Genomic DNA, 16,939 nt, shown 5'->3' on the forward strand with positions numbered 1-16,939 from the left:
TCTACTGAAAAACCTGCCTACAACACTCTTGTTCGTTCTGTGCTTAAGTACTGCTGTGCTGTATGGGATCCTTACTACATAGGATCGGCGTAGGACATCGAAAAAGTTCAGAGAAGGGCAACTCGTTTTGTATTATCACGAAATAGGGCCGAGAGTGTCACGGATATGATAAGCGAGTTGGGATGGCATTCATTAAAACGAAGCCATTTTTCGCTGCGGCGAGATCTTTTCACGAAATCTCAATCACCAACTTTCTCCTCTCAATGAAAAAATATTATATTGTTTCCAACCTACATATGAAGAAATGATCATCATAATAAAATAAGAGAAACTAGAGCTCGGAGGGAAATATCTAAGTGTTCATTTTTCGCACGCGCTGTTGGAGAGTGGAACGGTGGAGAAATACTCTGAAGGTGGTTCCAAAAACCCTCTGCCAGGCACGTAAGTGTGAACTGTACTGTAGATGTAGTTCGTAGGCGCTTAGCCTGGCTGAACTGTGTTGCTAGGTTAGTCATTTGGCTATAGAGGTGTAATACACACTATGCATTGTACACAGTGATCGGATTGGAGAACTACGTAATTCATGAGCAGCAAGACTCTCTGCTCAAAAGAATGATTGTCGTCATTGTAGGTGCCGGAATGGTTCATTGCAGATTGATTGGACCACACATTCATCCTATTCGTCATAACGGAGAGAAATGACACGTATTTGTCAAAGGTGTGTTACCAGAATGCCGTCCGCCCCCGGTAGCTGACGGATTGTCAGTCCTCTGGGCCCGTTTTCGATTCCCGGCTGGGTCGGGGAATTTTCTCCGCCCAGAGACTGGGTGTTGTGCCGTACTCATCATCATCCTGTCATCCTCATCGACTGCAGGTCGCCCATGTGGCGTCAAATTGAAAGACCAGCACCCGGCGAACGGTCTGCCCGACGGGGGGACCTAGCCATACGATTATGTAAATACCGGAATGCCTTTGGATATTTAACGAACACGATCAGTCACTAACACATTTCAATATTGTTGTAAGGGGTCATTTATCGGCAACGTACGGAAGTTAATGGATAGGCGTCGATGAATCCGTGGCGTAAAACATGAGATCACCTAACCTAACATGAATAGATTTCTTCCTCTGAAGACATATCACACAGCTCATGTATAGAACGGTCACGCGGTTCCAGACTGTAGCGCCTAGAACCGCTCGGCCACTACGGTCGGCTATAGAACAGTACTTGATTCAAAAGAGTATCCTGTCGCAACAATTATCACCGAAAGTGGGGTATTAAAGGCATTCAAAGATTATAAAGAAATGAATTCGCATTTTGCGAACCTGGATTGACGTCAGTTATTTGCGACACATGAAGATTCGTGCCGGACAGGGAATCGAAACCGGATTTCCCGCTTATCGCGAGCGGTCGCCTCAACCACTTTTTTTTTTCTTCATTATGTTCGTCACGGTTTTCGTCATTCGGTCTGGGCGGACGACACATGGCACCCCTCGAAGTTCATCGTAGAATACTTCACTCAGTTTCTTTTCTTTTTTTTTTATTGCAGACGGCAGCCAGTCCTCTGACCGAAAACCACTTCGGCTATCCGAGCACGCCTCCCGGTTCGACACAAACTTCCGTATGCCATGGAGTCCACATCCCTGACGTTCGCATATTTCTTGACCACTGCACAGTGAGAGACAAATATTTTATCGACACTTTAGCCCGTCGAGGCATGGATACATTATTGATGGTTACAATTTCTGTATTTATTCCCTGTCTGTACCTTACATTACGATGTCATTGAGACATACATGCATGTCTGATGGACATTGTAATGATAAGAGACAGACACTGTGTAAACACAGACATTGTAACTATCAAAACTGAATTCAAAAATTAGTCGAACTCCTATGACGTTCAGTGCTCCGGCAATATGTTCTAGACGTTGAACCTGATAGTCGCATTTGTGCACCTGTAAATTTTACAGTTTTCGATTATTCTTACACAATCTTCTCCAATATCTTGGTACACGATTCCTTTCATCACAAGCTGACATTATTTAATATACACTGAAGCGCCAAAGAAACTGGTATAGGCATGCGTATTCAAATACCGAGATATGTAAACAGGTAGAATACGGCACTGCAGTTGGCAACGCCTGTATAAGACAACAAGTGTTCGGTGCAGTTGTTGGATCGGTTACTGCTGCTACAATGGCAGATTATCAAGGTTTAAGTTAGTTTGGACGTGGTGTGCTAGTTGGCGCACGAACGATGGGACACAACATAACCGAGGTAGCGACGAAGTGGGGATTTTCCCGTACGACCATTTCACGAGTGTACTGTGAATATCAGGAATCCGGTAAAAGATCAAATCTCCGACATCGCTGCGGCCGGAAAAAATACTGCAAGAACAGAACCACCGACGTTTGAAGAGAATCGTTCAACGTGACAGAATGCAACTCTCCCGCAAATTGCTGCAGATTTCAATGCTGGGCCACCAACAAGTGTCAGAGTGCGAACCATTCAACGAAACATCATCGATATGGGCTTTCGGAGCCGAAGGTCCACTCGTGTACCCTTGATAACTGCACGACACAAAGCTTTACGTCTCGCCTCGGCCTGTCAACACTGATTGTTGATGACTTGAAACATATTGCCTGGTCAGACGAGTCTCGTTTCAAATTGTATCGAGCGAATGGACGAGTACGGGTATGGAGACAACCCCATGAATCCATGGACCCTGCACATCAACAGGGAAATGTTCAGGCTGGTGGAGGCTCTGTACTGGTATGGGGCGTGTGCAGCTGGAGTGATATTGGACCACTGATACTTCTAGATACGACTCTGACAGGTGCCACGTACGTAAGCATCGTGTCTGATCACCTGCATCCATTCATATCCATTGCGCATTCCGACGGACTTGGGCAGTTACAGCAGAACAATACGACACCCCACACGTTCAGAATTGCTACAGAGTGACTCCAGGAACACTCTCCTGAGTTTAAACACTTCCACTGGCCACCAAACTTCCCAGACATGAACATTTTGAGCGTATCTGGGATGCCTTGCAACGAGCTGTCCAGAAGAGCCCATGCCAGTTCGTGTTGCGGCACTTCTGCATGCTAGCGAAGCTCTACACGATATTAGGCGAGTGTATGAGTTTCTTTGGCTCTTTAATGTATATTGCTAATCCTAACATGTTTTCTAACTCATGTTCCACCTGGTGTTGTAAGCAGTACCAGACATTTTCTGTCTCATTATTAACCTAAACGTCTCTCGGTAGAGACCATTAGACCTGACTGGGTGCGCGCATCTCGTGGTCGTGCGGTAGCGTTCTCGCTTCCCACGCCCGGGTTCCCGGGTTCGATTCCCGGCGGGGTCAGGGATTTTCTCTGCCTCGTGATGGCTGGGTGTTGTGTGATGTCCTTAGGTTAGTTAGGTTTAAGTAGTTCTAAGTTCTAGGGGGCTGTTGACCATAGATGTTAAGTCCCATAGTGCTCAGAGCCATTTGAACCATTTTTGAATCTGACTGGGTACGTTATAGATTACACACAAATGATACGAATGGAGTGGGCTCTCTTATAACAGCAGTTAGTATAAATAAGCACAAGTTACTTCAGGTTTCAAGAAGAGATGGGAGGAAGAGCCCAGGACTAAACCTCAATATCACTGACGTCAGCTTGTTGTACAATTTTGGAATATGTTTTGTACATGCGTCCATCCATTTCGATGGCTTGTTTCGTGAGTTTCGGAAATCCGTTCATATAGATTCGTACTATCATCTAGTAAACTAAATTCATACGTAAGAGATATCGAACCCGGTTTACGGATGGACTGAAGACTTCTTTACAACCAGAACGCAGTGCGTCTTCCTCAATGATGGAACGTCGTGAGAAGCGAGAGCATTGTCAGGCGTGCCTCAGGGTAGCTATTTACGGTTGGTGCGGCTATATAAGTGGAGATGACAGAGCAGAAAAAATGTTGCAAAGAGCAAGAAGAAGTACAACGATCAGCTAGTGGCTCACTCTCAACCCCATTAAACACATTGTAACGTAACTGTCCAAAATACCTTTTACAGGCAGTGCTCCACAACCCTCGAATGATTTAGAAATATCGTCTTCATACCATCAAAAGGCGCTGTATTTATATATTTTTATTTACCGTTGGTTTCGATCGTAGATCATCATCAGGTTGACCTGTGCTTTCATATCTATCGTTGCGTAGCGCGATCTGTTGATGACATACTGTAGAAAATAATCGAGAATAAAAATTTATTGATGTCGCATTTTTTGGTGCCATGCCTGTACTGTAAGTGACTACTCTATAGGTGATCAATCAGTTAATCAATGGCAACAGTCAAATATCCAAGAGTATCCATTCGGTAAGAGTTAAGATTGCGTGATTACGTAAATCTATTGGTGCGAAAAGTAGATGTCAAATTGAGAGTCTGATTCATAAAAGAAGGATGGCGCTTCGTAAACCCTCGTTCGGCCTAACTTATTGCTCGTCATCTTGATAACCTTAACAAATGGTATTAACAAAGGTCTGGAGAAGATTCAGATAGATGCACGAATTTCCATATGTTTGTTTAATCAACGCGGGATGACCATGAAAGGCACAACAAACGAGGGATGTGCTGTACATCTTAGGAAGGTTTACTCTGAAATCTTCAAAAAAGAGTCCAAGATGGACAAAGAAACACGTTACCTTCTCACATACTCAAGTTATACAAATACTATAACAGTAAAATTAGCGTAATTATATGTGATAGCGCATTAATCATATTACTTTGAGGCACTCATCATTTACTTCTATCACTGTTAGTAATTTGTGGTACGATACTTACTTCTTTGGCATTGTGACTACGTTGCTTTGTTTAGTCCAAATAGTACAGTGAATATTCCGATAGAAAAAGTGCCGCAGTGAAGATCCAATGGGATTTAGCTCTGTCTCTCCTGCTCCCGGAAAAAAGTGGAACAGTGGCTGTTATATACCTTTTTCTGCCGATGAAAGAAAGACTAAATTAAGAACTGTAAATTCAGATATCCAGTCCAAAGTGGGACTTCAAAATCTTCTGCGTAGTGTGGCCCTGCATATATTTCTCGTGCTTCTGTGTTTGCGAGAACCTTAAATACATTCTAACACAAATAACTTAGCTGAAGTTTCAGACCGCTACAGCCATATCACTTAATGTTAGATCAAAACTTCGCGAAGTTGGTACGAAGATTCTATAGGTAGTGGACATCACGTCAGGAAGACAATAGATGTGTTGTCTAGAATCCACTTCACATCTCGTCGTCACGAGTGCTTGATCCAGTGCCCAATTTGTAACATCGACGATAAATGACGACATCAAGGTCTCCGCTTATCAAGAAGTCTTCTGTTCGCCTAGCATTACATTCCTTATGCACTGCTGAACTTGAGATTAACCACTGTATATTGTTAACTTTTACAGGGTCGTAGTAACGGTGAAAGTCTAAGCGGAAAGTGTACAAAGGCCCGAACCTTCTGCCAATGAACTGAGTACTCATGCGAGCGTCATAGCATTGAATGGTACTGAAGTAAGAGTCCTCTTCTCCGACTTTGTTTGCTTTTCAGCACCGTATAACAAACGAGCGCACACCAGCGACGGATGTCTTGGAGCAGCAAGTACTTTAAATGCCACGAATTATTCTCTAAATGAAGTGCAAGCCAGTGGAAGTGACCACAGTGCTGAATGGCCCCCTATTTCGTCCTCATATCTGTAATGGGCCAAACTACTTCGGCGACAATGTTAACTCGCTGCTGGATCACTGTAACGAGTGTGCACCTGGGGGCTGGACTGGTGGTTCGTATTCCATTGGGTCGCTTTCTGTTGTCCAGAAATCATAAGCGCCTTAAAACTATAGTGGCGCGTAAACAACATCCTAGCCTTGACTAGAGGAAAACGGATGTGCTTTCACTCTGACTGTGATCACCTTGTCCTACGTTGATGGATGTATACGTGAATAGTGATAGCAACTGAAATAGCGTACATTGCTGAGAAGCGTATTTGGGAAACACCACATGGGATTTTTGGATATAATAGTAGATAAGAACGAAGGATTCCACAGTTTCCAAGGGTGCATTTTCGCCATTCGATCCTGTGGAGAAAAGTTTTATCGATAATATGTTTGTCACCATAGAGATACACAACATACTAAATTCTCAAATGCAGAGGTCATACACAGTTCCGTAATCCTAATCGTTTATATATTGTCATGTACCAAATCTATAGTTCACGTTTCACTTCAGCTCCACGTGTTCCGCCTTGGTTTTGAAGTTTTCGCAAACGTTAGTATATTATAATTCTTAACATGTAATCTTCTAGATGTTTCATTAATCGTAGTAGCTCACTTGTAAAAGATTGAGGAAGCAAATGGGTCATGGCCTATTTGAAACACGTATTCTGGCATCTGGTTGGTGTGATTTACGGGAACCACAGATAGGAAGAGAGAAGCTAATTAAATTCGTTTTGCTTTCAGAATGACAATATATGAAGCCTTCAACGGTTACCGTAGCAGAATCTTATCGAAAGACTTCTCAAAAAACCCAAACAAATTCTGGTCATACGTTAGGGCTGATAGTGGCACCAAAATTAATACCTAGACACTCGTGATTGTCACATGGGAACCGACTGTGAGGGTAGCAAAGCGAAAGTATAAATGCTGAACTTATTTTTTGAAAGATTCTTTTACAATTAAAGCTATAAAATCTCTGCCACAGGTTAAATTTTCACGCCACTCTAAAGTTGAGCGGTATCGATATTAGCGATAGTGGCGATGAGAGAAAGCTGAAATCACTAAATTTAACGAGGCCAGATTGGCCCGATGGAACTCCTGCATGATCACATATAGAATTTGTGACTAAGAGAACCCCTCTGTTAATTGTGACACATCGCAGTTCCCTCGGACAAAGAGTTGTGGTCTTTTGGTGGAAAAAAGCACAGATCACATTCGTCTGCATGAGAAGGCTGTCAGACTATATTAGTAGTAATTTCAGAATTTGCAGTTAATGCAAAAAGCTGCACAAATATCCTGTCAGATATTGGTAAAATAAATAAATATTGACAAGTTTTCTAAATGTCCATAAATGTACACCGAGGAGCCAAAACATTATGACCACCTGTTTAATAACGTGTTGGTCCACTTTTCAAACACAGTACAACAGCGATTCTGCTTGGCATTGATTTAACAAGTCCTTGATAGGTTTCCAGAAGTTGTGGCACCAGATGTCTACTGACAGGTCATTAAATTCCTGCAAATTACGGGACGGTGGTTTGTGGGCACAAAACTGACGTGAGATATATGTTCCAACGGGTGCAGGTCAGGGGCATTCGGTGGCTAAGAAATCAATGTAAGTTCACTATCACGCTCCTCAAACCACTGCAGCACGATTCTGGCCTTGCGTCTCATAGTGTTATGCTACTGGTAAAGCTCATCGCCATCACAGAAGACTTCAAACATGAAGGCAGGCAGGTGCTGCGCAATAATGTTCTCGTAGTTCACTGACGTTATGGTGTCTTCCCGTACCACCATAGGTCCCATAGAAGCCCAATTCAATGTATTCCATACCATAATTCTGTTCTCATCGGCCTGCATCTGTGGCGCGTTGCATGTGTCAAGCAGCAATTCGCTTGCATGACGGCGTGTAAGCACACAACCCTCGACCTGGTGTAACAAGAAAAGCGATTCATTTGACAGGCGACACGTTTCTATTGATCCACACTGAAAACTCAGTGATGCTGAGCCCAGTGCGATCGTAGCTGACGATGTCGTTGGTCAACACAGTGGGTCGTGTGATGTGGATCTCCATGTTCAACAATGGCCTTTGAACAATGTGCTCCAAAACACTTGAACCTGCACCAGCATTGTACTCTGCCGTCAGATCTGCCACAGATCGCTGCCTATCCCGGATTACAGGGTGGGGGATCCTCCGACGTCTACGTTATGTGATGAGACGAAAACGTCCAGTACCACACGACCTGTGCGTTATTCCACCATTCTTCAGCCACTTACCACGACAGCAGTACGGAAACACTCGAGCAGCTTTCCCGTTTCAGAGGTTCTCGTTTCCAGCCGCAGCACCACGACAATATGCCCTTTGTCAAAATTGCTTTCATCAGTGGGTTTCCGGATTTGCGGCCCGTGTCTTCGCTATAATGTCTTCCCATTCGTCTCTCTTCCGTCTTCCCATTCGTCTCTCTTCCGCTTACATTCTTTCCTTACTGCGACATCTGCCCGCAATATCACCAGGAGGCATTCAATCTCCATATCAAGAAGGCGAGACCCGCAGTCACATTTTATGTTCTTCAATGTAGAGAATGCAGACTTCCACAAGTAGGTCGCTGAGTAAAGAAAATATTGCTTTACTCGCGATATCCGGATATTCACTTTTGATTGAAATCCGAAAAACATCAGGAACATTTTTTTTAAAATTTCGAACTCAGGACTGCATTCGATGATATTTCGATAAGTCGTTCTTTTTCGGAGCTGTTTAATCCTGCTCTGGATACGTTTCCTCGTTACGTGCATTCAGCCTCTCCCAGCCAGTAGCCGAGATAGTGGGAAACTATTTGGTCAGTCCTTCTTGCGTGTCAGATAAGTGGCCTTTTATGCACTCCTTTATCTGATTATTTTATTCTGTATTCAACTAACTTGATACGGTAGCCGTAACTGCAAAGCAGTTACAGCGTTCTTTCCTGTGGCCGACATCCAGACGACGAGTTTCCTCGAAAAGCTTGATTTTATCACTTCGTGATATGTCCATTTCATACTGTCCCTGCGTATTTGAATTGAAAGCGTTAAGTTTGCTGAAAATATTGGTAACGTACGCCAGCTCAGCACACCAAACGAGATTTTAAGACGTCCACAGTAAACAAACTTATTATTATTACTAGCTTCAAAAAAAGCAAGTAGGTCGTCTTTAAGTTCTGGAGCTCTTGTAAGTATTTTTCCTCCGGAAATCCAACGGATGATCTGCATCCATTTCTTTACACACCTTCTCTAATACTCGCAATTTGATAGGAAGAGGTTTTACATAGCTCATCATTGAAACAAAAGTTTGGATGCCGTCCCCCAAACGATTTCCGTCCGTAATCTTCACCACTACAGCAAGTCTATGTGAAATGCAATGAGTAGTTATTTGTGATAGGTTCTTATTCCACACAAAAATTAGGATCCCTTTTATATTTCTTTAAACTGCAGCAGCGCCATCAGTACATATAACAAACAATGCAATCCGTCCGTTTGGAGTCCGTTATCTTGATGCAAACTCTCAACGGCAGCAAATAGATTAGCTCCAGTGGTGGTTGTTTCCAGTTCTCCATGAAACAAATGTTCCTCGGTAATTTCTGATCTGCAAACAAATCTCACAAAAATTAATAATAGAGCGTTTCCAGAAATGTCACTGCTTTTGTCTAACTGTACTGCAACTTGTGTTTATGTTAAGTTTTCTGTAACATTATTTTGAATCCTATCTGACATGTCCACAATACACCGGTGACCTGCGTACTTTTGACAGAGTCATTTTTGAAATCTGTTCGACTGCTTCCGGTCCCAACATAGTAGCAATAATTTGTGTACGTGCCAGTAAAATAAGCTGTTCGCCGATGTTATGGGATTTCTGTTTCTAGTAAATCATTTCATAAATTCTGAATGATGCCAAAAGGGCTTTTTCTGCCAAGGAACACCTTGAGTGCAAGGTCGCAAGTTCCATCTTTAGTAAGGCTCGTTTGAAAACGTTATGGTAACAATTATTACAGGAAAAATATTAGCTACTAATGACTCACGATGTCTATCAGGAGGGTGAACCTTCTGTGGGATGTATGTATTACACATCACAAATGGTTCAAATGGCTCTGAGCACTATGGGACTTAACAGCTGTGGTCATCAGTCCCCTAGAACTTAGAACTACTTAAACCTACCTAACCTAAGGACATCACACACATCCATGCCCGAGGCAGGATTCGAACCTGCGACCGTAGCAGTCGCGCGGTTCCGGACTGCGCGCCTAGAACCGCGAGACCACCGCGGCCGGCTACACAACACAAAATGGACATCGTCGACATTCAAGAAATGATCAGAACAGACCATTGACATTCACCATGAGTACCGAATGAAAAATGGCGTGCCACAGTGATCACAAAAGTTCGCACCATCAAGATCCAAGACGAACTCCTAGGGAGTTACAAACCGTGCAGGACGTTCAGCTAGGTATTCACTTTTAGAGAATGCATATAGATCATGTTGGTGTAACAGAGTGATGAGAACTGATGGTATGTGATGGCGTGCAACCGAATGCGAAACTGTCTGTCGTGGTGCCTATCGTGAAAGTGGTTATCCTTTAATGTGTAGCTGCAGGCAGAACGATAATATGTTTTACAGGTACAGAGAAAATAAACATCCAGAGGATGAATTTGTGAAGTAATTTCAGGTGGTATAAATTGCAATGCCACATACTTTTCAGGGGTAATAGTTTGCTCTGAAGTAGTGTGATTTTTACACGCAGACCAGGCATCAAGCAAAAGCAAGTTACTTTGACAGCAAAAGCAGTGCTCATACCATTACATCCATTTTCCCACTCTTGCTTGGTGTGACGTAAATATTCTCTACCACCCTTGCAAGATCACGCACATGAGAAAGAATCGTAGGGGGCAGAGCAACCCCAACTTCTCGCAGCACAATAAATAACTTTCCAGCCAATTTAGCATCTAGATTAACAGTTGGCGTAATTGTATACGAATGCATTAAGGCATTGATGTTAGCTGATCCTGACACAACTCTCTCAGTACCTCCAATTTCCAGGGTTCCTTTCCCATGCATTTCCTCTTCTAATCACGATTGGCGGGATTCGAAAACAAATTCCTTTCTGAACGATGGAATAAGTTTGTTTATCTCATCTACAAATTTTCGGGCTGATTTTGCAGTTTGCTGTGCATCGTCAAGTCGACGATTTGTAGGAAATTTCGCTATCTTATACGTCTTCCAATTCTGTAACACTGTTTGAATTTATGCAGTCATTCACTGCTTCCCTTGAAATCATTGTAATCTATGTCTCACGCAGTTTGATGTACATAACGTAGTAGGTCACTGTCGTACACACCCTCTAAATTGTAGAGAGAATCATCTAAACGCGCAAACACCGGTTTTTGTAACAAGTGCACCTCGTCCTCCCATGATATCCGTTGTGTTTCTTATGCACTATACGGTCATATTGCTGCACACTTATTTGACACCTGTTCATAATTGTTTCTGTGCTATGCATCGGATGATCCTCCATGTACGTAATTGTGTTCATTACCTGCTCGTTGGAGAACGATCCTTTAGAATGCGGCCCTCTGTCCGACAATGATGATTACCTACACGGCCCGACACCTGTTTGAGTATTACTTTCGCTTGTTACGCACGTATTGTCACCATTGTTCTCCTCATGTATATCGTCTACGCAGTCGAGCGTTTACAACACCACATATTTCACTGACTCGTCTTGCAGAAATGCTGATATTTCTTCTGCCACTTCTTTCTCACTCTGCGAAATTCCTTGCGTTCCTTTCTGACGAAATGTCACCTTCGGCCATTGTTGCAGATACAATCCGCCGGCCGGAGTAGCCGCGCGGTTCTGGGCGCTACAGCCTGGAGCCGAGCGACCGTAACGGTCGCAGGTTCGAATCCTGCCTCGGGCATGGATGTGTGTGATGTCCTTAGGTTAGTTAGGTTTAATTAGTTCTAAGTTCTAGGCGACTGATGACCTTGGAAGTTAAGTCGCATAGTGCTCAGAGCCATTTGAACCATTTAGATACAATCCAATGTTTGCTTTTTTTACCGTTGCCATTGCTGTGCTTTGTATCAACACCATTAGCATTGTAGCATTTTTGTGAGTCGACTAAGCCGTTCAACGACGCTCCGTAGCTTCAGGCTGTGCTCACCATTGGATACCTCCAGTCCAACCAATATTGTGGTTGCGTGGTAGACAGTATGTGGGGCGCCGAATGTCGCAAACATCATTGGCCTTTTGCGAACTCCACTCAAGGGGTTCCTTATGAGACCTTCATTCGTTTTTCCATCATGGCAGAGAATGCTTAAATCGAAGTGTACAGACGAAACAGCTCTCACGCTTAGAGATGATGATGATTTCGTTCCAAGTGCTTATTCAGCTTTTTAGATTCCACACACTCGCATGACAACACTGTGCCGCTCACCAAACATTTCGGTGCGGGATTGCCCCCCTCGCCTGTCCACGTGAATCAGAAATTCATATATTCTTCACTATGGTGGCGGTTATGTTGGACCTTGCTTGATCCTGGTTTTATGTTTTTCTGGTTAGTAGAGGACGCAGACGATGCTATTTTTGTTCTATTTCGAATATTGCTATATCCATCTCTACTCTTCTCAGATGTAGAAGAGCTGTGAGCATTAAGTCTTTCTTTTCTCTTATTAAAAATCTGTCGCATCAGCGAACTAGTAAACGCACGAAACTATTGAAATGAGTATAAAATTGTACCGAGCAGCGAAACATTTATTTATTTCATCCTATGATTCCAAAGAACAATATTAAATATAATACAAACAATAACACATGTAATTTACAAACAGGCATCTAAATTTGTAGTATAATCAACTGCGTCGTTCGTTGCCATCAGGAAATCGACGAAAGTATCACCATAGGTCATGTTGGGACATTTTGTAACCATACAACGAACGACTTGCCTGGCTGCTTCACAGCGTCATCTTAGAGATGGAGCCTTACTCCATCCATGAAGTGAGTCCACGCGCCTGTCTTTTTTTTTTTGCGTATTCTGTTAAACGTGGACAGCGTTTTGTGCGATTGCTCAAAAAAAAAAATGGTTCAAATGGCTCTAAGCACTATGGGACTTAACATCTAAGGTCATCAGTCCCGTAGAACTTAGAACTACTTAAACCTAACTAACCTAAGGACATCACACACATCCATGCCCGAGGCAGGATTCGAACCTGCGACCGTAGCTGTTGCGCGGTTCCAGACTGAAGCGCCTAGAACCGCTCGGCCACACCGGCCGGCGTGATTGGTCAAAGACATGATATTTCTTCTCAGGACACGTTATGGCATGTAGAGGACAAGCCTCTGTCCACTATCATTCCTATGAGTCTGTTGAATTGAACTGAGACGGTTGCTCTTCCATGGCTCTTTTCGTGGATGGTTTTCTTTATCGCAGCCGGTTTCTTTCTAGCGTAGTAACATCTTGATGCATAGGGAGTTGCGGGTTGTCTTGTATACGTTTACATTCAAGGAGTGGAGCTACTTTTCATCTAAGTGCAGGAGGTGGAATGAGGTTCAGTATGGACAGCCTTTCGACGGGGGGTGATCTCAGTGTACCACTGGTAATTCTCATTGTGTTGTACAGATGTGCATCGAGAGATTGTGCGTGTGCATTATTGAGCCGTTTAGGAACACCAAATTCTGCAGCAGAGTAGACAAGCCCAAATGTTTAAATGCACAGAATGTCAGCGGCAGATGCCAATGGCTCTAAGCACTATGGGACTTACCATCTGAGGTCAGCAGTCCCCTAGACTTAGAACTACTTAAACCTAACTAAGCTAAGGACATCACACACATCCATGCCCGAGTCAGGATTCGAACCTGCGACCGTAGCAGGTGCGCGGTTCCGGAATGAAGCGCCTAGAACCGCTCGCCACAGCGGCCGGCTTCAGCGGCAGAGTTGCAAGTTGTTCCGCACCGCCTATGTAGGATGGTGTTTCTACCTTGTATCTTAGCAGCGGTGTTTTCCAGGTGTTTCGTGTAGGGTAGTGTTCTGTCCAGTGAAACCGGTCCAGTGTGGGGGCCCCTAGGCAAAGCACGTCTCAGGGTCCCTTTACCCTTTTCTAACTTCCTAAAATATATTTTTTCTACCAGAATTTTATTGATAATTATTTGTTTTTCTCTTCGTTACGAAGGTATGTCATCACCATATCCAATAAAAAATTGAAATAAATGAATGGAAAATATATGAATTTTTATTAAATTGTATGGTAAAGTACAATATGTTTAAGTATTAACATTTCGAAGTTTTTTACGAGCAAAATTGTTGAAATTATCTTGAAAGTTGATCCTTACCGATACATCATATTCAATCGCCATTATCGCCAATGAATCTAAACGGTTCTGAGTTTACTTTTGATTAGTTTTAATTTTGAAACGCTATGTTTACCCGTGGCGTTTGTAATCATCAGACTTCTATAAATCGGCAATATTGTCATTACACTCGGGAAAGTTGAGTGTGCCACATTTCCAAAAATAATTTTATACAATTTCATGTCTTGCCTATAAATTCAGGCTGAATGTCTTCGGAATAATGTTCCGTAAACTTTTTACAAGCCGCTCCAGTTTCATCGTTGGACTTTGTTAAGAAATCTGATAGAAGTCCAAACAGAGAAATAATTTCCCGGTAAGCTTCTAGCGGCCTCGACAGACCTGTACAGAGCATGTCTAGCACAGGCACATAAGTTTCGATTTCTAACTTCCCTTTTCCTCTGTGCACAACGTCTTCTGCAGATCCGTCGTCGTAATGCCTTTTCTTTATTCGCACACCCTCATTCTCATCACTGTACTGGGGATCACTTCCCTCATTTTCCTTTATCTTGTAATTGTCAAATAATTTTCGCTGTGAAAGTAAAAAATGTAATAGAGATTTTAAAAGACTGACTGCCGTTCGAAGTTCAGTAGTTGTTTTCTGTACACATGAACTGATACCATTGATTCGATCTAGTATGGCAGCACAGAATACTGTCATTACAGGATTTTTTGCCATGTCCTTCAATAGCCATCTGGCCTCGTGAATCACTTGTGATATCTGAGTCTCATCGTCAGCAATAGACAGCAAAGCTTTCTAAAACTGTTGTAACCTTTTGACAAAGCCTTAGTCTCATCGTAACTTGCACGCCACCTTGTCTCGGATACTCTTTTCAGAACTATTGACGGGTATGGCTTACGTTCATACCCTTTTTCAAGATGTTTGAGCATAATTGCGCAGCGATGACCTGATGCCGAAAAAAGTTGTATAGTGCCTGTACAAATTCGGGAATGAAACTGCTCCAACGCAGCTCTCCATGGCACTACTCCAACCGAATACAGTGAGAGCGCTGCACATGGAACGTAATGTGAGATGCGATTTACTTTCTTAACATGCGCCTGTAGGTCATTGTAAAAACCAGAAATATTTGACGCATTGTTGTAAGACGGGTTTTCAGTTTTTTTATGTCAATGTTATATTGGTTAAAAAATTTCAAATTTTGGTTGTTTGTTCTTCCCCTTTGTGACTTTTTCAGCAATAAATGTAAGAAAACGTTGTGCTACTTTTTCATTTGACGTAACATATCTCAGCAGTACAATCAACTGATCTGTATGAGATATGTCTGGTGTCGAATCGATGCTTATTGAGAAATATTTGGCTTCAATGATTTCATTAAGAATGAATTTTAGTATCTTCTTTTCCAACATATCAATAAGTCCCTCACAAATCGCTGAAGACAAATATGATTGTTTTCCTTTGCCTACATTACCATACTTGGCTAAATGTGGACTAAAGAACGGGTCGCGATTAACTCTAAAATTCCCAAATAGTTGCCATTGCGTTAGGAACCAAGAACTGCGTCATCACCACGTAATACCAATACACGGAATAATAAAAAATTGATCATTGAGACCACTCTTAGTAAAACTTACAACCAATATCCTTTCTCTTTGCTGAAAGCAATTTCCAATGAGGTATCGATTCGTTCATGAATAAGTCGTCTACTAATAAGTATCTATTCACATACTCGGTGCATTGCATTATTCCCGTGCGATGGAATTCGGCGCGACGCATTTTTCCAATCAGGAAATCCAGTTAGAAATTGTGAGTGGCTTTGGACCTCACCCAAAAGAACACGTGGAAGACAATATACTTTTCTTGTAAGCGGGGTATGCATGAGCCACTCTCGTTTAATTTCACCATCTCTTAAATGTTTCCGAAAAAACATAGATCGAGAAAAAAATCTTTCGCTATCGTCGTATTGTCGGCTTGAAGCAAAATAATTACACTCAGAGTGTTGACATTCGTTAAGATCTCTAGAGCACAAAAAAATCTTGTATTTAGTTGGTAATATTTTGGCATAAGCTAATGTCATTCTGGTACTATAATCGTAGATGGACTACGTTATGATGTAGTAATTGGACCTCGCGTCGGCCTCAGTTTCCTATGCACCCACTAAAGCAGCTGTTTCTTGATCCTCGCCAGTCTGTTCAGAACACTCGCGGGGAATCTTCTACTGGGTCCACCAGCATTGTGTGGCAGGCAGACGTATTTGGAGATGCGTAAGGTTGATTTTCTGTTGATTGGCGGACAAAGTCCTAGTTGAATAAGGTTTTACGTCTTTTTTAATATTTCATCACGCTTCTTTCTTTGTTCTAGCCGATTTTTACGTTTTTCCGAAACGGTATGGTGATTTTCCGTTACTGGAACCTCCGACATTTTGTTCGCGGGAGAAAAGGTAATTAATCTTGTGATTAGACTGTGGATTTGAAGTGTACTAATAATATTTGACAAGTAAGCACTTGCTTATCTATTTAATACAATTAACTGAAACTAAATGCTTACCTATCCTCTATCTTTTGGTCATTCCACCATTTAGTATTTTTCTACCTCCGGCACTTCACACTCGTCAAATTTTATAATATTAGACGAAATAAGTATGTGAAACAGAAATGAAATCATTCTTACGTGGTGTGGTAAATATAACTCGTAGTCTCGCCGATTTTCTCGATGCACATGCAGTCCCCAACTCCGAAAGTATGTTCCTATTACCGTGAGATCAGATGTTAAGATGGCTTCTGTTTCTTCAAAATTTCAATGTCCCGCTGCCAGCACCCAGTCATTGGCGTATCCACATTTACGAGATCTAGTTTCAGACACATCGG

This window comes from Schistocerca piceifrons, chromosome 3 (genome assembly GCF_021461385.2).
Source record: "Schistocerca piceifrons isolate TAMUIC-IGC-003096 chromosome 3, iqSchPice1.1, whole genome shotgun sequence".
In the NCBI taxonomy this organism is placed as follows: Eukaryota; Metazoa; Arthropoda; class Insecta; order Orthoptera; family Acrididae; genus Schistocerca; species Schistocerca piceifrons.